Below are 23,061 nucleotides of genomic sequence, written 5' to 3'. Positions count from 1 at the left end.
CAGTGAGACCCAATGTAGATTGGTAGACTACTGTATCAGGTTTTGTCAGTGTGGCCTCCTGTGAGACCCAATGTAGATTGGTAGACTACTGTATCAGGTTTTGTCAGTGAGACCCAATGTAGATTGGTAGACTACTGTATCAGGTTTTGTCAGTGAGACCCAATGTAGATTGGTAGACTACTGTATCAGGTTTTGTCAGTGTGACCCAATGTAGATTGGTAGACTACTGTACCAGGTTTTGTCAGTGAGACCCAATGTAGATTGGTAGACTACTGTACCAGGTTTTGTCAGTGAGACCCAATGTCGATTGGTAGACTACTGTATCAGGTTTTGTCAGTGTGACCCAATGTAGATTGGTAGACTACTGTATCAGGTTTTGTCAGTGAGACCCAATGTAGATTGGTAGACTACTGTATCAGGTTTTGTCAGTGAGACCCAATGTAGATTGGTAGACTACTGTATCAGGTTTTGTCAGTGAGACCCAATGTAGATTGGTAGACTACTGTATCAGGTTTTGTCAGTGAGACCCAATGTAGATTGGTAGACTACTGTATCAGGTTTTGTCAGTGAGACCCAATGTAGATTGGTAGACTACTGTATCAGGTTTTGTCAGTGAGACCCAATGTAGATTGGTAGACTACTGTACCAGGTTTTGTCAGTGAGACCCAATGTAGATTGGTAGACTACTGTACCAGGTTTTGTCAGTGAGACCCAATGTAGATTGGTAGACTACTGTATCAGGTTTTGTCAGTGAGACCCAATGTAGATTGGTAGACTACTGTACCAGGTTTTGTCAGTGAGACCCAATGTAGATTGGTAGACTACTGTACCAGGTTTTGTCAGTGAGACCCAATGTAGATTGGTAGACTACTGTATCAGGTTTTGTCAGTGAGACCCAATGTAGATTGGTAGACCACTGTATCAGGTTTTGTCAGTGAGACCCAATGTAGATTGGTAGACTACTGTACCAGGTTTTGTCAGTGAGACCCAATGTAGATTGGTAGACTACTGTATCAGGTTTTGTCAGTGAGACCCAATGTAGATTGGTAGACTACTGTATCAGGTTTTGTCAGTGAGACCCAATGTAGATTGGTAGACTACTGTATCAGGTTTTGTCAGTGTGGCCTCCTGTGAGACCCAATGTAGATTGGTAGACTACTGTATCAGGTTTTGTCAGTGAGACCCAATGTAGATTGGTACACTACTGTATCAGGTTTTGTCAGTGAGACCCAATGTAGATTGGTAGACTACTGTATCAGGTTTTGTCAGTGTGACCCAATGTAGATTGGTAGACTACTGTATCAGGTTTTGTCAGTGAGACCCAATGTAGATTGGTAGACTACTGTACCAGGTTTTGTCAGTGAGACCCAATGTAGATTGGTAGACTACTGTATCAGGTTTTGTCAGTGTGGCCTCCTGTGAGACCCAATGTAGATTGGTAGACTACTGTACCAGGTTTTGTCAGTGAGACCCAATGTAGATTGGTAGACTACTGTACCAGGTTTTGTCAGTGAGACCCAATGTAGATTGGTAGACTACTGTATCAGGTTTTGTCAGTGTGACCCAATGTAGATTGGTAGACTACTGTACCAGGTTTTGTCAGTGAGACCCAATGTAGATTGGTAGACTACTGTACCAGGTTTTGTCAGTGAGACCCAATGTCGATTGGTAGACTACTGTATCAGGTTTTGTCAGTGTGACCCAATGTAGATTGGTAGACTACTGTATCAGGTTTTGTCAGTGAGACCCAATGTAGATTGGTAGACTACTGTATCAGGTTTTGTCAGTGAGACCCAATGTAGATTGGTAGACTACTGTATCAGGTTTTGTCAGTGAGACCCAATGTAGATTGGTAGACTACTGTATCAGGTTTTGTCAGTGAGACCCAATGTAGATTGGTAGACTACTGTATCAGGTTTTGTCAGTGAGACCCAATGTAGATTGGTAGACTACTGTATCAGGTTTTGTCAGTGAGACCCAATGTAGATTGGTAGACTACTGTACCAGGTTTTGTCAGTGAGACACAATGTAGATTGGTAGACTACTGTACCAGGTTTTGTCAGTGAGACCCAATGTAGATTGGTAGACTACTGTATCAGGTTTTGTCAGTGAGACCCAATGTAGATTGATAGACTACTGTATCAGGTTTTGTCAGTGTGGCCTCCTGTGAGACCCAATGTAGATTGGTAGACTACTGTACCAGGTTTTGTCAGTGAGACCCAATGTAGATTGGTAGACTACTGTATCAGGTTTTGTCAGTGAGACCCAATGTAGATTGGTAGACTACTGTACCAGGTTTTGTCAGTGAGACCCAATGTAGATTGGTAGACTACTGTACCAGGTTTTGTCAGTGAGACCCAATGTAGATTGGTAGACTACTGTACCAGGTTTTGTCAGTGAGACCCAATGTAGATTGGTAGACTACTGTATCAGGTTTTGTCAGTGAGACCCAATGTAGATTGGTAGACTACTGTACCAGGTTTTGTCAGTGAAACCCAATGTAGATTGGTAGACTACTGTATCAGGTTTTGTCAGTGAGACCCAATGTAGATTGGTAGACCACTGTATCAGGTTTTGTCAGTGAGACCCAATGTAGATTGGTAGACTACTGTACCAGGTTTTGTCAGTGAGACCCAATGTAGATTGGTAGACTACTGTATCAGGTTTTGTCAGTGAGACCCAATGTAGATTGGTAGACTACTGTATCAGGTTTTGTCAGTGAGACCCAATGTAGATTGGTAGACTACTGTATCAGGTTTTGTCAGTGAGACCCAATGTAGATTGGTAGACTACTGTATCAGGTTTTGTCAGTGAGACCCAATGTAGATTGGTAGACTACTGTATCAGGTTTTGTCAGTGTGGCCTCCTGTGAGACCCAATGTAGATTGGTAGACTACTGTATCAGGTTTTGTCAGTGAGACCCAATGTAGATTGGTAGACTACTGTATCAGGTTTTGTCACTGAGACCCAATGTAGATTGGTAGACTACTGTATCAGGTTTTGTCAGTGAGACCCAATGTAGATTGGTAGACTACTGTATCAGGTTTTGTCACTGAGACCCAATGTAGATTGGTAGACTACTGTATCAGGTTTTGTCAGTGTGACCCAATGTAGATTGGTAGACTACTGTATCAGGTTTTGTCAGTGAGACCCAATGTAGATTGGTAGACTACTGTATCAGGTTTTGTCAGTGAGACCCAATGTAGATTGGTAGACTACTGTATCAGGTGTTGTCAGTGAGACCCAATGTAGATTGGTAGACTACTGTATCAGGTTTTGTCAGTGAGACCCAATGTAGATTGGTAGACTACTGTATCAGGTATTGTCAGTGAGACCCAATGTAGATTGGTAGACTACTGTATCAGGTTTTGTCAGTGAGACCCAATGTAGATTGGTAGACTACTGTACCATGTTTTGTCAGTGAGACCCAATGTAGATTGGTAGACTACTGTACCAGGTTTTGTCAGTGAGACCCAATGTAGATTGGTAGACTACTGTATCAGGTTTTGTCAGTGAGACCCAATGTAGATTGATAGACTACTGTATCAGGTTTTGTCAGTGTGGCCTCCTGTGAGACCCAATGTAGATTGGTAGACTACTGTACCAGGTTTTGTCAGTGAGACCCAATGTAGATTGGTAGACTACTGTATCAGGTTTTGTCAGTGAGACACAATGTAGATTGGTAGACTACTGTATCAGGTTTTGTCAGTGTGACCCAATGTAGATTGTTAGACTACTGTATCAGGTTTTGTCAGTGAGACCCAATGTAGATTGGTAGACTACTGTACCAGGTTTTGTCAGTGAGACCCAATGTAGATTGGTAGACTACTGTATCAGGTTTTGTCAGTGTGGCCTCCTGTGAGACCCAATGTAGATTGGTAGACTACTGTACCAGGTTTTGTCAGTGAGACCCAATGTAGATTGGTAGACTACTGTACCAGGTTTTGTCAGTGAGACCCAATGTAGATTGGTAGACTACTGTATCAGGTTTTGTCAGTGTGACCCAATGTAGATTGGTAGACTACTGTACCAGGTTTTGTCAGTGAGACCCAATGTAGATTGGTAGACTACTGTACCAGGTTTTGTCAGTGAGACCCAATGTCGATTGGTAGACTACTGTATCAGGTTTTGTCAGTGTGACCCAATGTAGATTGGTAGACTACTGTATCAGGTTTTGTCAGTGAGACCCAATGTAGATTGGTAGACTACTGTATCAGGTTATGTCAGTGAGACCCAATGTAGATTGGTAGACTACTGTATCAGGTTTTGTCAGTGAGACCCAATGTAGATTGGTAGACTACTGTATCAGGTTTTGTCAGTGAGACCCAATGTAGATTGGTAGACTACTGTATCAGGTTTTGTCAGTGAGACCCAATGTAGATTGGTAGACTACTGTATCAGGTTTTGTCAGTGAGACCCAATGTAGATTGGTAGACTACTGTACCAGGTTTTGTCAGTGAGACACAATGTAGATTGGTAGACTACTGTACCAGGTTTTGTCAGTGAGACCCAATGTAGATTGGTAGACTACTGTATCAGGTTTTGTCAGTGAGACCCAATGTAGATTGATAGACTACTGTATCAGGTTTTGTCAGTGTGGCCTCCTGTGAGACCCAATGTAGATTGGTAGACTACTGTACCAGGTTTTGTCAGTGAGACCCAATGTAGATTGGTAGACTACTGTATCAGGTTTTGTCAGTGAGACCCAATGTAGATTGGTAGACTACTGTACCAGGTTTTGTCAGTGAGACCCAATGTAGATTGGTAGACTACTGTACCAGGTTTTGTCAGTGAGACCCAATGTAGATTGGTAGACTACTGTACCAGGTTTTGTCAGTGAGACCCAATGTAGATTGGTAGACTACTGTATCAGGTTTTGTCAGTGAGACCCAATGTAGATTGATAGACTACTGTATCAGGTTTTGTCAGTGTGGCCTCCTGTGAGACCCAATGTAGATTGGTAGACTACTGTACCAGGTTTTGTCAGTGAGACCCAATGTAGATTGGTAGACTACTGTATCAGGTTTTGTCAGTGAGACCCAATGTAGATTGGTAGACTACTGTACCAGGTTTTGTCAGTGAGACCCAATGTAGATTGGTAGACTACTGTACCAGGTTTTGTCAGTGAGACCCAATGTAGATTGGTAGACTACTGTACCAGGTTTTGTCAGTGAGACCCAATGTAGATTGGTAGACTACTGTATCAGGTTTTGTCAGTGAGACCCAATGTAGATTGGTAGACTACTGTACCAGGTTTTGTCAGTGAAACCCAATGTAGATTGGTAGACTACTGTATCAGGTTTTGTCAGTGAGACCCAATGTAGATTGGTAGACCACTGTATCAGGTTTTGTCAGTGAGACCCAATGTAGATTGGTAGACTACTGTACCAGGTTTTGTCAGTGAGACCCAATGTAGATTGGTAGACTACTGTATCAGGTTTTGTCAGTGAGACCCAATGTAGATTGGTAGACTACTGTATCAGGTTTTGTCAGTGAGACCCAATGTAGATTGGTAGACTACTGTATCAGGTTTTGTCAGTGAGACCCAATGTAGATTGGTAGACTACTGTATCAGGTTTTGTCAGTGAGACCCAATGTAGATTGGTAGACTACTGTATCAGGTTTTGTCAGTGTGGCCTCCTGTGAGACCCAATGTAGATTGGTAGACTACTGTATCAGGTTTTGTCAGTGAGACCCAATGTAGATTGGTAGACTACTGTATCAGGTTTTGTCACTGAGACCCAATGTAGATTGGTAGACTACTGTATCAGGTTTTGTCAGTGAGACCCAATGTAGATTGGTAGACTACTGTATCAGGTTTTGTCACTGAGACCCAATGTAGATTGGTAGACTACTGTATCAGGTTTTGTCAGTGTGACCCAATGTAGATTGGTAGACTACTGTATCAGGTTTTGTCAGTGAGACCCAATGTAGATTGGTAGACTACTGTATCAGGTTTTGTCAGTGAGACCCAATGTAGATTGGTAGACTACTGTATCAGGTGTTGTCAGTGAGACCCAATGTAGATTGGTAGACTACTGTATCAGGTTTTGTCAGTGAGACCCAATGTAGATTGGTAGACTACTGTATCAGGTTTTGTCAGTGAGACCCAATGTAGATTGGTAGACTACTGTATCAGGTTTTGTCAGTGAGACCCAATGTAGATTGGTAGACTACTGTACCAGGTTTTGTCAGTGAGACCCAATGTAGATTGGTAGACTACTGTACCAGGTTTTGTCAGTGAGACCCAATGTAGATTGGTAGACTACTGTATCAGGTTTTGTCAGTGAGACCCAATGTAGATTGATAGACTACTGTATCAGGTTTTGTCAGTGTGGCCTCCTGTGAGACCCAATGTAGATTGGTAGACTACTGTACCAGGTTTTGTCAGTGAGACCCAATGTAGATTGGTAGACTACTGTATCAGGTTTTGTCAGTGAGACACAATGTAGATTGGTAGACTACTGTATCAGGTTTTGTCAGTGTGACCCAATGTAGATTGGTAGACTACTGTATCAGGTTTTGTCAGTGAGACCCAATGTAGATTGGTAGACTACTGTACCAGGTTTTGTCAGTGAGACCCAATGTAGATTGGTAGACTACTGTATCAGGTTTTGTCAGTGTGGCCTCCTGTGAGACCCAATGTAGATTGGTAGACTACTGTACCAGGTTTTGTCAGTGAGACCCAATGTAGATTGGTAGACTACTGTACCAGGTTTTGTCAGTGAGACCCAATGTAGATTGGTAGACTACTGTATCAGGTTTTGTCAGTGTGACCCAATGTAGATTGGTAGACTACTGTACCAGGTTTTGTCAGTGAGACCCAATGTAGATTGGTAGACTACTGTACCAGGTTTTGTCAGTGAGACCCAATGTCGATTGGTAGACTACTGTATCAGGTTTTGTCAGTGTGACCCAATGTAGATTGGTAGACTACTGAATCAGGTTTTGTCAGTGAGACCCAATGTAGATTGGTAGACTACTGTATCAGGTTATGTCAGTGAGACCCAATGTAGATTGGTAGACTACTGTATCAGGTTTTGTCAGTGAGACCCAATGTAGATTGGTAGACTACTGTATCAGGTTTTGTCAGTGAGACCCAATGTAGATTGGTAGACTACTGTATCAGGTTTTGTCAGTGAGACCCAATGTAGATTGGTAGACTACTGTATCAGGTTTTGTCAGTGAGACCCAATGTAGATTGGTAGACTACTGTACCAGGTTTTGTCAGTGAGACACAATGTAGATTGGTAGACTACTGTACCAGGTTTTGTCAGTGAGACCCAATGTAGATTGGTAGACTACTGTATCAGGTTTTGTCAGTGAGACCCAATGTAGATTGATAGACTACTGTATCAGGTTTTGTCAGTGTGGCCTCCTGTGAGACCCAATGTAGATTGGTAGACTACTGTACCAGGTTTTGTCAGTGAGACCCAATGTAGATTGGTAGACTACTGTATCAGGTTTTGTCAGTGAGACCCAATGTAGATTGGTAGACTACTGTACCAGGTTTTGTCAGTGAGACCCAATGTAGATTGGTAGACTACTGTACCAGGTTTTGTCAGTGAGACCCAATGTAGATTGGTAGACTACTGTACCAGGTTTTGTCAGTGAGACCCAATGTAGATTGGTAGACTACTGTATCAGGTTTTGTCAGTGAGACCCAATGTAGATTGGTAGACTACTGTACCAGGTTTTGTCAGTGAAACCCAATGTAGATTGGTAGACTACTGTATCAGGTTTTGTCAGTGAGACCCAATGTAGATTGGTAGACCACTGTATCAGGTTTTGTCAGTGAGACCCAATGTAGATTGGTAGACTACTGTACCAGGTTTTGTCAGTGAGACCCAATGTAGATTGGTAGACTACTGTATCAGGTTTTGTCAGTGAGACCCAATGTAGATTGGTAGACTACTGTATCAGGTTTTGTCAGTGAGACCCAATGTAGATTGGTAGACTACTGTATCAGGTTTTGTCAGTGAGACCCAATGTAGATTGGTAGACTACTGTATCAGGTTTTGTCAGTGAGACCCAATGTAGATTGGTAGACTACTGTATCAGGTTTTGTCAGTGTGGCCTCCTGTGAGACCCAATGTAGATTGGTAGACTACTGTATCAGGTTTTGTCAGTGAGACCCAATGTAGATTGGTAGACTACTGTATCAGGTTTTGTCAGTGAGACCCAATGTAGATTGGTAGACTACTGTATCAGGTTTTGTCAGTGTGACCCAATGTAGATTGGTAGACTACTGTACCAGGTTTTGTCAGTGAGACCCAATGTAGATTGGTAGACTACTGTACCAGGTTTTGTCAGTGAGACCCAATGTCGATTGGTAGACTACTGTATCAGGTTTTGTCAGTGTGACCCAATGTAGATTGGTAGACTACTGTATCAGGTTTTGTCAGTGAGACCCAATGTAGATTGGTAGACTACTGTATCAGGTTTTGTCAGTGAGACCCAATGTAGATTGGTAGACTACTGTATCAGGTTTTGTCAGTGAGACCCAATGTAGATTGGTAGACTACTGTATCAGGTTTTGTCAGTGAGACCCAATGTAGATTGGTAGACTACTGTATCAGGTTTTGTCAGTGAGACCCAATGTAGATTGGTAGACTACTGTATCAGGTTTTGTCAGTGAGACCCAATGTAGATTGGTAGACTACTGTACCAGGTTTTGTCAGTGAGACCCAATGTAGATTGGTAGACTACTGTACCAGGTTTTGTCAGTGAGACCCAATGTAGATTGGTAGACTACTGTATCAGGTTTTGTCAGTGAGACCCAATGTAGATTGATAGACTACTGTATCAGGTTTTGTCAGTGTGGCCTCCTGTGAGACCCAATGTAGATTGGTAGACTACTGTACCAGGTTTTGTCAGTGAGACCCAATGTAGATTGGTAGACTACTGTATCAGGTTTTGTCAGTGAGACCCAATGTAGATTGGTAGACTACTGTACCAGGTTTTGTCAGTGAGACCCAATGTAGATTGGTAGACTACTGTACCAGGTTTTGTCAGTGAGACCCAATGTAGATTGGTAGACTACTGTATCAGGTTTTGTCAGTGAGACCCAATGTAGATTGGTAGACCACTGTATCAGGTTTTGTCAGTGAGACCCAATGTAGATTGGTAGACTACTGTACCAGGTTTTGTCAGTGAAACCCAATGTAGATTGGTAGACTACTGTATCAGGTTTTGTCAGTGAGACCCAATGTAGATTGGTAGACCACTGTATCAGGTTTTGTCAGTGAGACCCAATGTAGATTGGTAGACTACTGTACCAGGTTTTGTCAGTGAGACCCAATGTAGATTGGTAGACTACTGTATCAGGTTTTGTCAGTGAGACCCAATGTAGATTGGTAGACTACTGTATCAGGTTTTGTCAGTGAGACCCAATGTAGATTGGTAGACTACTGTATCAGGTTTTGTCAGTGAGACCCAATGTAGATTGGTAGACTACTGTATCAGGTTTTGTCAGTGAGACCCAATGTAGATTGGTAGACTACTGTACCAGGTTTTGTCAGTGAGACCCAATGTAGATTGGTAGACTACTGTACCAGGTTTTGTCAGTGAGACCCAATGTAGATTGGTAGACTACTGTATCAGGTTTTGTCAGTGAGACCCAATGTAGATTGATAGACTACTGTATCAGGTTTTGTCAGTGTGGCCTCCTGTGAGACCCAATGTAGATTGGTAGACTACTGTACCAGGTTTTGTCAGTGAGACCCAATGTAGATTGGTAGACTACTGTATCAGGTTTTGTCAGTGAGACCCAATGTAGATTGGTAGACTACTGTATCAGGTTTTGTCAGTGAGACCCAATGTAGATTGGTAGACTACTGTATCAGGTTTTGTCAGTGAGACCCAATGTAGATTGGTAGACTACTGTATCAGGTTTTGTCAGTGAGACCCAATGTAGATTGGTAGACTACTGTACCAGGTTTTGTCAGTGAGACCCAATGTAGATTGGTAGACTACTGTACCAGGTTTTGTCAGTGAGACCCAATGTAGATTGGTAGACTACTGTATCAGGTTTTGTCAGTGAGACCCAATGTAGATTGATAGACTACTGTATCAGGTTTTGTCAGTGTGGCCTCCTGTGAGACCCAATGTAGATTGGTAGACTACTGTACCAGGTTTTGTCAGTGAGACCCAATGTAGATTGGTAGACTACTGTATCAGGTTTTGTCAGTGAGACCCAATGTAGATTGGTAGACTACTGTACCAGGTTTTGTCAGTGAGACCCAATGTAGATTGGTAGACTACTGTACCAGGTTTTGTCAGTGAGACCCAATGTAGATTGGTAGACTACTGTATCAGGTTTTGTCAGTGAGACCCAATGTAGATTGGTAGACCACTGTATCAGGTTTTGTCAGTGAGACCCAATGTAGATTGGTAGACTACTGTACCAGGTTTTGTCAGTGAAACCCAATGTAGATTGGTAGACTACTGTATCAGGTTTTGTCAGTGAGACCCAATGTAGATTGGTAGACTACTGTATCAGGTTTTGTCAGTGAGACCCAATGTAGATTGGTAGACTACTGTATCAGGTTTTGTCAGTGAGACTCAATGTAGATTGGTAGACTACTGTATCAGGTTTTGTCAGTGAGACCCAATGTAGATTGGTAGACTACTGTATCAGGTTTTGTCAGTGTGGCCTCCTGTGAGACCCAATGTAGATTGGTAGACTACTGTATCAGGTTTTGTCAGTGAGACCCAATGTAGATTGGTAGACTACTGTATCAGGTTTTGTCAGTGAGACCCAATGTAGATTGGTAGACTACTGTATCAGGTTTTGTCAGTGTGACCCAATGTAGATTGGTAGACTACTGTACCAGGTTTTGTCAGTGAGACCCAATGTAGATTGGTAGACTACTGTACCAGGTTTTGTCAGTGAGACCCAATGTCGATTGGTAGACTACTGTATCAGGTTTTGTCAGTGTGACCCAATGTAGATTGGTAGACTACTGTATCAGGTTTTGTCAGTGAGACCCAATGTAGATTGGTAGACTACTGTATCAGGTTTTGTCAGTGAGACCCAATGTAGATTGGTAGACTACTGTATCAGGTTTTGTCAGTGAGACCCAATGTAGATTGGTAGACTACTGTATCAGGTTTTGTCAGTGAGACCCAATGTAGATTGGTAGACTACTGTATCAGGTTTTGTCAGTGAGACCCAATGTAGATTGGTAGACGACTGTATCAGGTTTTGTCAGTGAGACCCAATGTAGATTGGTAGACTACTGTACCAGGTTTTGTCAGTGAGACCCAATGTAGATTGGTAGACTACTGTACCAGGTTTTGTCAGTGAGACCCAATGTAGATTGGTAGACTACTGTATCAGGTTTTGTCAGTGAGACCCAATGTAGATTGATAGACTACTGTATCAGGTTTTGTCAGTGTGGCCTCCTGTGAGACCCAATGTAGATTGGTAGACTACTGTACCAGGTTTTGTCAGTGAGACCCAATGTAGATTGGTAGACTACTGTATCAGGTTTTGTCAGTGAGACCCAATGTAGATTGGTAGACTACTGTACCAGGTTTTGTCAGTGAGACCCAATGTAGATTGGTAGACTACTGTACCAGGTTTTGTCAGTGAGACCCAATGTAGATTGGTAGACTACTGTATCAGGTTTTGTCAGTGAGACCCAATGTAGATTGGTAGACCACTGTATCAGGTTTTGTCAGTGAGACCCAATGTAGATTGGTAGACTACTGTACCAGGTTTTGTCAGTGAAACCCAATGGAGATTGGTAGACTACTGTATCAGGTTTTGTCAGTGAGACCCAATGTAGATTGGTAGACCACTGTATCAGGTTTTGTCAGTGAGACCCAATGTAGATTGGTAGACTACTGTACCAGGTTTTGTCAGTGAGACCCAATGTAGATTGGTAGACTACTGTATCAGGTTTTGTCAGTGAGACCCAATGTAGATTGGTAGACTACTGTATCAGGTTTTGTCAGTGAGACCCAATGTAGATTGGTAGACTACTGTATCAGGTTTTGTCAGTGAGACCCAATGTAGATTGGTAGACTACTGTATCAGGTTTTGTCAGTGAGACCCAATGTAGATTGGTAGACTACTGTACCAGGTTTTGTCAGTGAGACCCAATGTAGATTGGTAGACTACTGTACCAGGTTTTGTCAGTGAGACCCAATGTAGATTGGTAGACTACTGTATCAGGTTTTGTCAGTGAGACCCAATGTAGATTGATAGACTACTGTATCAGGTTTTGTCAGTGTGGCCTCCTGTGAGACCCAATGTAGATTGGTAGACTACTGTACCAGGTTTTGTCAGTGAGACCCAATGTAGATTGGTAGACTACTGTATCAGGTTTTGTCAGTGAGACCCAATGTAGATTGGTAGACTACTGTACCAGGTTTTGTCAGTGAGACCCAATGTAGATTGGTAGACTACTGTACCAGGTTTTGTCAGTGAGACCCAATGTAGATTGGTAGACTACTGTATCAGGTTTTGTCAGTGAGACCCAATGTAGATTGGTAGACCACTGTATCAGGTTTTGTCAGTGAGACCCAATGTAGATTGGTAGACTACTGTACCAGGTTTTGTCAGTGAAACCCAATGGAGATTGGTAGACTACTGTATCAGGTTTTGTCAGTGAGACCCAATGTAGATTGGTAGACCACTGTATCAGGTTTTGTCAGTGAGACCCAATGTAGATTGGTAGACTACTGTACCAGGTTTTGTCAGTGAGACCCAATGTAGATTGGTAGACTACTGTATCAGGTTTTGTCAGTGAGACCCAATGTAGATTGGTAGACTACTGTATCAGGTTTTGTCAGTGAGACCCAATGTAGATTGGTAGACTACTGTATCAGGTTTTGTCAGTGAGACCCAATGTAGATTGGTAGACTACTGTATCAGGTTTTGTCAGTGAGACCCAATGTAGATTGGTAGACTACTGTACCAGGTTTTGTCAGTGAGACCCAATGTAGATTGGTAGACTACTGTACCAGGTTTTGTCAGTGAGACCCAATGTAGATTGGTAGACTACTGTATCAGGTTTTGTCAGTGAGACCCAATGTAGATTGATAGACTACTGTATCAGGTTTTGTCAGTGTGGCCTCCTGTGAGACCCAATGTAGATTGGTAGACTACTGTACCAGGTTTTGTCAGTGAGACCCAATGTAGATTGGTAGACTACTGTATCAGGTTTTGTCAGTGAGACCCAATGTAGATTGGTAGACTACTGTATCAGGTTTTGTCAGTGAGACCCAATGTAGATTGGTAGACTACTGTATCAGGTTTTGTCAGTGAGACCCAATGTAGATTGGTAGACTACTGTATCAGGTTTTGTCAGTGAGACCCAATGTAGATTGGTAGACTACTGTACCAGGTTTTGTCAGTGAGACCCAATGTAGATTGGTAGACTACTGTACCAGGTTTTGTCAGTGAGACCCAATGTAGATTGGTAGACTACTGTATCAGGTTTTGTCAGTGAGACCCAATGTAGATTGATAGACTACTGTATCAGGTTTTGTCAGTGTGGCCTCCTGTGAGACCCAATGTAGATTGGTAGACTACTGTACCAGGTTTTGTCAGTGAGACCCAATGTAGATTGGTAGACTACTGTATCAGGTTTTGTCAGTGAGACCCAATGTAGATTGGTAGACTACTGTACCAGGTTTTGTCAGTGAGACCCAATGTAGATTGGTAGACTACTGTACCAGGTTTTGTCAGTGAGACCCAATGTAGATTGGTAGACTACTGTATCAGGTTTTGTCAGTGAGACCCAATGTAGATTGGTAGACCACTGTATCAGGTTTTGTCAGTGAGACCCAATGTAGATTGGTAGACTACTGTACCAGGTTTTGTCAGTTAAACCCAATGTAGATTGGTAGACTACTGTATCAGGTTTTGTCAGTGAGACCCAATGTAGATTGGTAGACCACTGTATCAGGTTTTGTCAGTGAGACCCAATGTAGATTGGTAGACGACTGTACCAGGTTTTGTCAGTGAGACCCAATGTAGATTGGTAGACTACTGTATCAGGTTTTGTCAGTGAGACCCAATGTAGATTGGTAGACTACTGTATCAGGTTTTGTCAGTGAGACCCAATGTAGATTGGTAGACTACTGTATCAGGTTTTGTCAGTGAGACCCAATGTAGATTGGTAGACTACTGTATCAGGTTTTGTCAGTGAGACCCAATGTAGATTGGTAGACTACTGTACCAGGTTTTGTCAGTGAGACCCAATGTAGATTGGTAGACTACTGTACCAGGTTTTGTCAGTGAGACCCAATGTAGATTGGTAGACTACTGTATCAGGTTTTGTCAGTGAGACCCAATGTAGATTGATAGACTACTGTATCAGGTTTTGTCAGTGTGGCCTCCTGTGAGACCCAATGTAGATTGGTAGACTACTGTACCAGGTTTTGTCAGTGAGACCCAATGTAGATTGGTAGACTACTGTATCAGGTTTTGTCAGTGAGACCCAATGTAGATTGGTAGACTACTGTATCAGGTTTTGTCAGTGAGACCCAATGTAGATTGGTAGACTACTGTATCAGGTTTTGTCAGTGAGACCCAATGTAGATTGGTAGACTACTGTATCAGGTTTTGTCAGTGAGACCCAATGTAGATTGGTAGACTACTGTATCAGGTTTTGTCAGTGAGACCCAATGTAGATTGGTAGACTACTGTATCAGGTTTTGTCAGTGAGACCCAATGTAGATTGGTAGACTACTGTATCAGGTTTTGTCAGTGAGACCCAATGTAGATTGGTAGACTACTGTACCAGGTTTTGTCAGTGAGACCCAATGTAGATTGGTAGACTACTGTACCAGGTTTTGTCAGTGAGACCCAATGTAGATTGGTAGACTACTGTATCAGGTTTTGTCAGTGAGACCCAATGTAGATTGATAGACTACTGTATCAGGTTTTGTCAGTGTGGCCTCCTGTGAGACCCAATGTAGATTGGTAGACTACTGTACCAGGTTTTGTCAGTGAGACCCAATGTAGATTGGTAGACTACTGTATCAGGTTTTGTCAGTGAGACCCAATGTAGATTGGTAGACTACTGTACCAGGTTTTGTCAGTGAGACCCAATGTAGATTGGTAGACTACTGTACCAGGTTTTGTCAGTGAGACCCAATGTAGATTGGTAGACTACTGTATCAGGTTTTGTCAGTGAGACCCAATGTAGATTGGTAGACCACTGTATCAGGTTTTGTCAGTGAGACCCAATGTAGATTGGTAGACTACTGTACCAGGTTTTGTCAGTGAAACCCAATGTAGATTGGTAGACTACTGTATCAGGTTTTGTCAGTGAGACCCAATGTAGATTGGTAGACCACTGTATCAGGTTTTGTCAGTGAGACCCAATGTAGATTGGTAGACTACTGTACCAGGTTTTGTCAGTGAGACCCAATGTAGATTGGTAGACTACTGTATCAGGTTTTGTCAGTGAGACCCAATGTAGATTGGTAGACTACTGTATCAGGTTTTGTCAGTGAGACCCAATGTAGATTGGTAGACTACTGTATCAGGTTTTGTCAGTGAGACCCAATGTAGATTGGTAGACTACTGTATCAGGTTTTGTCAGTGAGACCCAATGTAGATTGGTAGACTACTGTACCAGGTTTTGTCAGTGAGACCCAATGTAGATTGGTAGACTACTGTACCAGGTTTTGTCAGTGAGACCCAATGTAGATTGGTAGACTACTGTATCAGGTTTTGTCAGTGAGACCCAATGTAGATTGATAGACTACTGTATCAGGTTTTGTCAGTGTGGCCTCCTGTGAGACCCAATGTAGATTGGTAGACTACTGTACCAGGTTTTGTCAGTGAGACCCAATGTAGATTGGTAGACTACTGTATCAGGTTTTGTCAGTGAGACCCAATGTAGATTGGTAGACTACTGTATCAGGTTTTGTCAGTGAGACCCAATGTAGATTGGTAGACTACTGTATCAGGTTTTGTCAGTGAGACCCAATGTAGATTGGTAGACTACTGTATCAGGTTTTGTCAGTGAGACCCAATGTAGATTGGTAGACTACTGTACCAGGTTTTGTCAGTGAGACCCAATGTAGATTGGTAGACTACTGTACCAGGTTTTGTCAGTGAGACCCAATGTAGATTGGTAGACTACTGTATCAGGTTTTGTCAGTGAGACCCAATGTAGATTGATAGACTACTGTATCAGGTTTTGTCAGTGTGGCCTCCTGTGAGACCCAATGTAGATTGGTAGACTACTGTACCAGGTTTTGTCAGTGAGACCCAATGTAGATTGGTAGACTACTGTATCAGGTTTTGTCAGTGAGACCCAATGTAGATTGGTAGACTACTGTACCAGGTTTTGTCAGTGAGACCCAATGTAGATTGGTAGACTACTGTACCAGGTTTTGTCAGTGAGACCCAATGTAGATTGGTAGACTACTGTATCAGGTTTTGTCAGTGAGACCCAATGTAGATTGGTAGACCACTGTATCAGGTTTTGTCAGTGAGACCCAATGTAGATTGGTAGACTACTGTACCAGGTTTTGTCAGTGAAACCCAATGTAGATTGGTAGACTACTGTATCAGGTTTTGTCAGTGAGACCCAATGTAGATTGGTAGACTACTGTACCAGGTTTTGTCAGTGAGACTCAATGTAGATTGGTAGACTACTGTACCAGGTTTTGTCAGTGAGACCCAATGTAGATTGGTAGACTACTGTATCAGGTTTTGTCAGTGAGACCCAATGTAGATTGATAGACTACTGTATCAGGTTTTGTCAGTGTGGCCTCCTGTGAGACCCAATGTAGATTGGTAGACTACTGTACCAGGTTTTGTCAGTGAGACCCAATGTAGATTGGTAGACTACTGTATCAGGTTTTGTCAGTGAGACCCAATGTAGATTGGTAGACCACTGTATCAGGTTTTGTCAGTGAGACCCAATGTAGATTGGTAGACTACTGTACCAGGTTTTGTCAGTGAAACCCAATGTAGATTGGTAGACTACTGTATCAGGTTTTGTCAGTGAGACCCAATGTAGATTGGTAGACCACTGTATCAGGTTTTGTCAGTGAGACCCAATGTAGATTGGTAGACTACTGTACCAGGTTTTGTCAGTGAGACCCAATGTAGATTGGTAGACTACTGTATCAGGTTTTGTCAGTGAGACCCAATGTAGATTGGTAGACTACTGTATCAGGTTTTGTCAGTGAGACCCAATGTAGATTGGTAGACTACTGTATCAGGTTTTGTCAGTGAGACCCAATGTAGATTGGTAGACTACTGTATCAGGTTTTGTCAGTGAGACCCAATGTAGATTGGTAGACTACTGTACCAGGTTTTGTCAGTGAGACCCAATGTAGATTGGTAGACTACTGTACCAGGTTTTGTCAGTGAGACCCAATGTAGATTGGTAGACTACTGTATCAGGTTTTGTCAGTGAGACCCAATGTAGATTGATAGACTACTGTATCAGGTTTTGTCAGTGTGGCCTCCTGTGAGACCCAATGTAGATTGGTAGACTACTGTACCAGGTTTTGTCAGTGAGACCCAATGTAGATTGGTAGACTACTGTATCAGGTTTTGTCAGTGAGACCCAATGTAGATTGGTAGACTACTGTATCAGGTTTTGTCAGTGAGACCCAATGTAGATTGGTAGACTACTGTATCAGGTTTTGTCAGTGAGACCCAATGTAGATTGGTAGACTACTGTATCAGGTTTTGTCAGTGAGACCCAATGTAGATTGGTAGACTACTGTACCAGGTTTTGTCAGTGAGACCCAATGTAGATTGGTAGACTACTGTACCAGGTTTTGTCAGTGAGACCCAATGTAGATTGGTAGACTACTGTATCAGGTTTTGTCAGTGAGACCCAATGTAGATTGATAGACTACTGTATCAGGTTTTGTCAGTGTGGCCTCCTGTGAGACCCAATGTAGATTGGTAGACTACTGTACCAGGTTTTGTCAGTGAGACCCAATGTAGATTGGTAGACTACTGTATCAGGTTTTGTCAGTGAGACCCAATGTAGATTGGTAGACTACTGTATCAGGTTTTGTCAGTGAGACCCAATGTAGATTGGTAGACTACTGTATCAGGTTTTGTCAGTGAGACCCAATGTAGATTGGTAGACTACTGTATCAGGTTTTGTCAGTGAGACCCAATGTAGATTGGTAGACTACTGTACCAGGTTTTGTCAGTGAGACCCAATGTAGATTGGTAGACTACTGTACCAGGTTTTGTCAGTGAGACCCAATGTAGATTGGTAGACTACTGTATCAGGTTTTGTCAGTGAGACCCAATGTAGATTGATAGACTACTGTATCAGGTTTTGTCAGTGTGGCCTCCTGTGAGACCCAATGTAGATTGGTAGACTACTGTACCAGGTTTTGTCAGTGAGACCCAATGTAGATTGGTAGACTACTGTATCAGGTTTTGTCAGTGAGACCCAATGTAGATTGGTAGACTACTGTACCAGGTTTTGTCAGTGAGACCCAATGTAGATTGGTAAACTACTGTACCAGGTTTTGTCAGTGAGACCCAATGTAGATTGGTAGACTACTGTATCAGGTTTTGTCAGTGAGACCCAATGTAGATTGGTAGACCACTGTATCAGGTTTTGTCAGTGAGACCCAATGTAGATTGGTAGACTACTGTATCAGGTTTTGTCAGTGAGACCCAATGTAGATTGGTAGACTACTGTATCAGGTTTTGTCAGTGAGACCCAATGTAGATTGGTAGACTACTGTACCAGGTTTTGTCAGTGAGACCCAATGTAGATTGGTAGACTACTGTACCAGGTTTTGTCAGTGAGACCCAATGTAGATTGGTAGACTACTGTATCAGGTTTTGTCAGTGAGACCCAATGTAGATTGATAGACTACTGTATCAGGTTTTGTCAGTGTGGCCTCCTGTGAGACCCAATGTAGATTGGTAGACTACTGTACCAGGTTTTGTCAGTGAGACCCAATGTAGATTGGTAGACTACTGTATCAGGTTTTGTCAGTGAGACCCAATGTAGATTGGTAGACTACTGTACCAGGTTTTGTCAGTGAGACCCAATGTAGATTGGTAGACTACTGTACCAGGTTTTGTCAGTGAGACCCAATGTAGATTGGTAGACTACTGTATCAGGTTTTGTCAGTGAGACCCAATGTAGATTGGTAGACCACTGTATCAGGTTTTGTCAGTGAGACCCAATGTAGATTGGTAGACTACTGTACCAGGTTTTGTCAGTGAAACCCAATGTAGATTGGTAGACTACTGTATCAGGTTTTGTCAGTGAGACCCAATGTAGATTGGTAGACCACTGTATCAGGTTTTGTCAGTGAGACCCAATGTAGATTGGTAGACTACTGTACCAGGTTTTGTCAGTGAGACCCAATGTAGATTGGTAGACTACTGTATCAGGTTTTGTCAGTGAGACCCAATGTAGATTGGTAGACTACTGTATCAGGTTTTGTCAGTGAGACCCAATGTAGATTGGTAGACTACTGTATCAGGTTTTGTCAGTGAGACCCAATGTAGATTGGTAGACTACTGTATCAGGTTTTGTCAGTGAGACCCAATGTAGATTGATAGACTACTGTATCAGGTTTTGTCAGTGTGGCCTCCTGTGAGACCCAATGTAGATTGGTAGACTACTGTACCAGGTTTTGTCAGTGAGACCCAATGTAGATTGGTAGACTACTGTATCAGGTTTTGTCAGTGAGACCCAATGTAGATTGGTAGACTACTGTACCAGGTTTTGTCAGTGAGACCCAATGTAGATTGGTAGACTACTGTACCAGGTTTTGTCAGTGAGACCCAATGTAGATTGGTAGACTACTGTATCAGGTTTTGTCAGTGAGACCCAATGTAGATTGATAGACTACTGTATCAGGTTTTGTCAGTGAGACCCAATGTAGATTGGTAGACTACTGTACCAGGTTTTGTCAGTGAAACCCAATGTAGATTGGTAGACTACTGTATCAGGTTTTGTCAGTGAGACCCAATGTAGATTGGTAGACCACTGTATCAGGTTTTGTCAGTTAGACCCAATGTAGATTGGTAGACTACTGTACCAGGTTTTGTCAGTGAGACCCAATGTAGATTGGTAGACTACTGTATCAGGTTTTGTCAGTGAGACCCAATGTAGATTGGTAGACTACTGTATCAGGTTTTGTCAGTGAGACCCAATGTAGATTGGTAGACTACTGTATCAGGTTTTGTCAGTGAGACCCAATGTAGATTGGTAGACTACTGTATCAGGTTTTGTCAGTGAGACCCAATGTAGATTGGTAGACTACTGTACCAGGTTTTGTCAGTGAGACCCAATGTAGATTGGTAGACTACTGTACCAGGTTTTGTCAGTGAGACCCAATGTAGATTGGTAGACTACTGTATCAGGTTTTGTCAGTGAGACCCAATGTAGATTGATAGACTACTGTATCAGGTTTTGTCAGTGTGGCCTCCTGTGAGACCCAATGTAGATTGGTAGACTACTGTACCAGGTTTTGTCAGTGAGACCCAATGTAGATTGGTAGACTACTGTATCAGGTTTTGTCAGTGAGACCCAATGTAGATTGGTAGACTACTGTACCAGGTTTTGTCAGTGAGACCCAATGTAGATTGGTAGACTACTGTACCAGGTTTTGTCAGTGAGACCCAATGTAGATTGGTAGACCACTGTATCAGGTTTTGTCAGTGAGACCCAATGTAGATTGGTAGACCACTGTATCAGGTTTTGTCAGTGAGACCCAATGTAGATTGGTAGACTACTGTACCAGGTTTTGTCAGTGAGACCCAATGTAGATTGGTAGACTACTGTATCAGGTTTTGTCAGTGAGACCCAATGTAGATTGGTAGACCACTGTATCAGGTTTTGTCAGTGAGACCCAATGTAGATTGGTAGACTACTGTACCAGGTTTTGTCAGTGAGACCCAATGTAGATTGGTAGACTACTGTATCAGGTTTTGTCAGTGAGACCCAATGTAGATTGGTAGACTACTGTATCAGGTTTTGTCAGTGAGACCCAATGTAGATTGGTAGACCACTCTGCCAGAATCTCCCTGCAGCCACCAATTTCAGTTCTATTTCCCATCCCATCATGTCTGCTGCCATGATGAGGCCACACTCAGGTTAGAGGATCAACCCCTTATATTCCTTCTGGGTAGCCTTAAACCTGATGGCATGAACATCAATTTCCCAAACTTCTGGTATTTGCAACCCCTTCCACCCCCCCCACCTCAACCTTCACCATTCCCCATTCCTGTTTAATTCTCTCATCTCCTTACCTGTCCATCCCCCTGCTGCTCCTCCTCCTTTCTTCCATCAAACTTCCCCTTCTCCAGTTCATTCTCTCTTACAACAATCAAATTCCTAGCTCTTTACTTAACCCCCTCCTCCTCTCCTGGTTTCACCTATCACCTACCACCTTGTACTTCTTCCTCCCCTCCCCATCTTCTTACTCTGACTTCTCTTTCTTTCCAGTTCTGATGAAGGGTCTCAGCATGAAACATTGACTATTTTCTCTTTTCCATAGATGCTGCCTGATTTGCTGTGTGTTGCGCTGGATAACTGGATTTGTATATTTGCAGATGACACCAAGATTGGGGGTGTAGTGATGGTGAGGAAGACTGTCAGAGCTTGCAGCATGATCTGGACCAGCTGGAAAGACGGCAGATGGAATTTAATGCAACAAGTGTGTGGTGTTGCAATTTGGTAGGACCAAGTATGTATGTCTTATACAGGGCACTGAGGAGTGCTGTAGCACAAAGGGATCGGGAATATAGGTCTATAATTCATTGAAAGTGTTGTCACAGGTAGATAGGTTCGTAACTAAATCTTTTTAGTTTAGGGTCAACCCACGGAAGGCTGCTGGACCAGACAACTTCCCTGGTAAAGTGTTCAGAGGATGTGTAGACCAGCTAGCAGATGTTCTCACTGACATCTTCACCATCTCCCTGAGCAACGTCACCATTCCAACGTGCTTCAAGGCTGCCACCATCATCCCCGTGCCGAAGAAGTCTTCAGTGTCCTGCCTAAATGACTACCGTCCCATTGCACTTACATCCATCATTATGAAGAGTTTCAAGAGGCTCGTCATGAGGCATATCAAGACCCTGCTGCCCCCCTCACTGGACCCCCTACAGTTTGTGTACCGTCCCAACCGCTCAACAGATGACGCCATTGCCACCACCATCCACCTGGCCCTAACCCACTTGGACAAAAAAGACACATACGTTCGAATGCTGTTCATAGACTTCAGTTCAGCATTCAACACAATCATCCCTCAGAAACTGATTGGAAAGCTGAGCCTACTGGGGCTGAACACCTCCCTCTGCAACTGGATCCTAGACTTCCTGACTGGGAGACCTCAGTCAGTCCAGATCGGGAGCAGCGTCTCCAACACCATCACACTGAGGACGGGGGCTCCCCAGGGCTGTGTGCTCAGTCCACTGCTGTTCACTCTGCTGACCCACGACTGTGCTGCAACACACAGCTCGAACCATATCATCAAGTTCGCCGATGACATGACCGTGGTGGGTCTCATCAGCAAGAACGATGAGTCAGCTTACAGAGAGGAGGTGCAGCAGCTAACAGACTGGTGCAGAGCCAACAACCTGTCTCTTAATGTGAACAAAACAAAAGAGATGGTTGTTGACTTCAGGAGGGCATGGAGCGGCCACTCCCCGCTGAACATCGACGGCTCCTTGGTAGAGATCATAAACAGCACCAAATTTCTTGGTGTTCACCTGACGGAGAATCTCACCTGGTCCCTCAACACCAGCTCCATAGCAAAGAAAGCCCAGCAGTGTCTCTACTTTTTGAGAAGGCTGAGGAAAGTCCATCTCCCACCCCCCATCCTCATCACATTCTACAGGGTTTGTATTGAGAGCATCCTGAGCAGCTGCATCACTGCCTGGTTAGGAAATTACACCATCTCGGATCGCAAGACCCTGCAGCGGATAGTGAGGTTAGCTGAGAAGATCATCGGGGTCTCTCTTCCTGCCATCACGGACATTTACACTACACACTGCATCCGCAAAGGAAACAGCATTATGAAGGACCCCATGCACCCCTCATACAATCTCTTCTCCCTCCTGCTGTCTGGGAAAAGGCTCCG

Source organism: Hemitrygon akajei, chromosome 15 (assembly GCF_048418815.1).
Source record: "Hemitrygon akajei chromosome 15, sHemAka1.3, whole genome shotgun sequence".
Lineage (NCBI taxonomy): Eukaryota > Metazoa > Chordata > Chondrichthyes > Myliobatiformes > Dasyatidae > Hemitrygon > Hemitrygon akajei.
The sequence above is the reverse complement of the archived record's forward strand: the minus strand, read 5'-3'. Positions refer to the sequence as shown.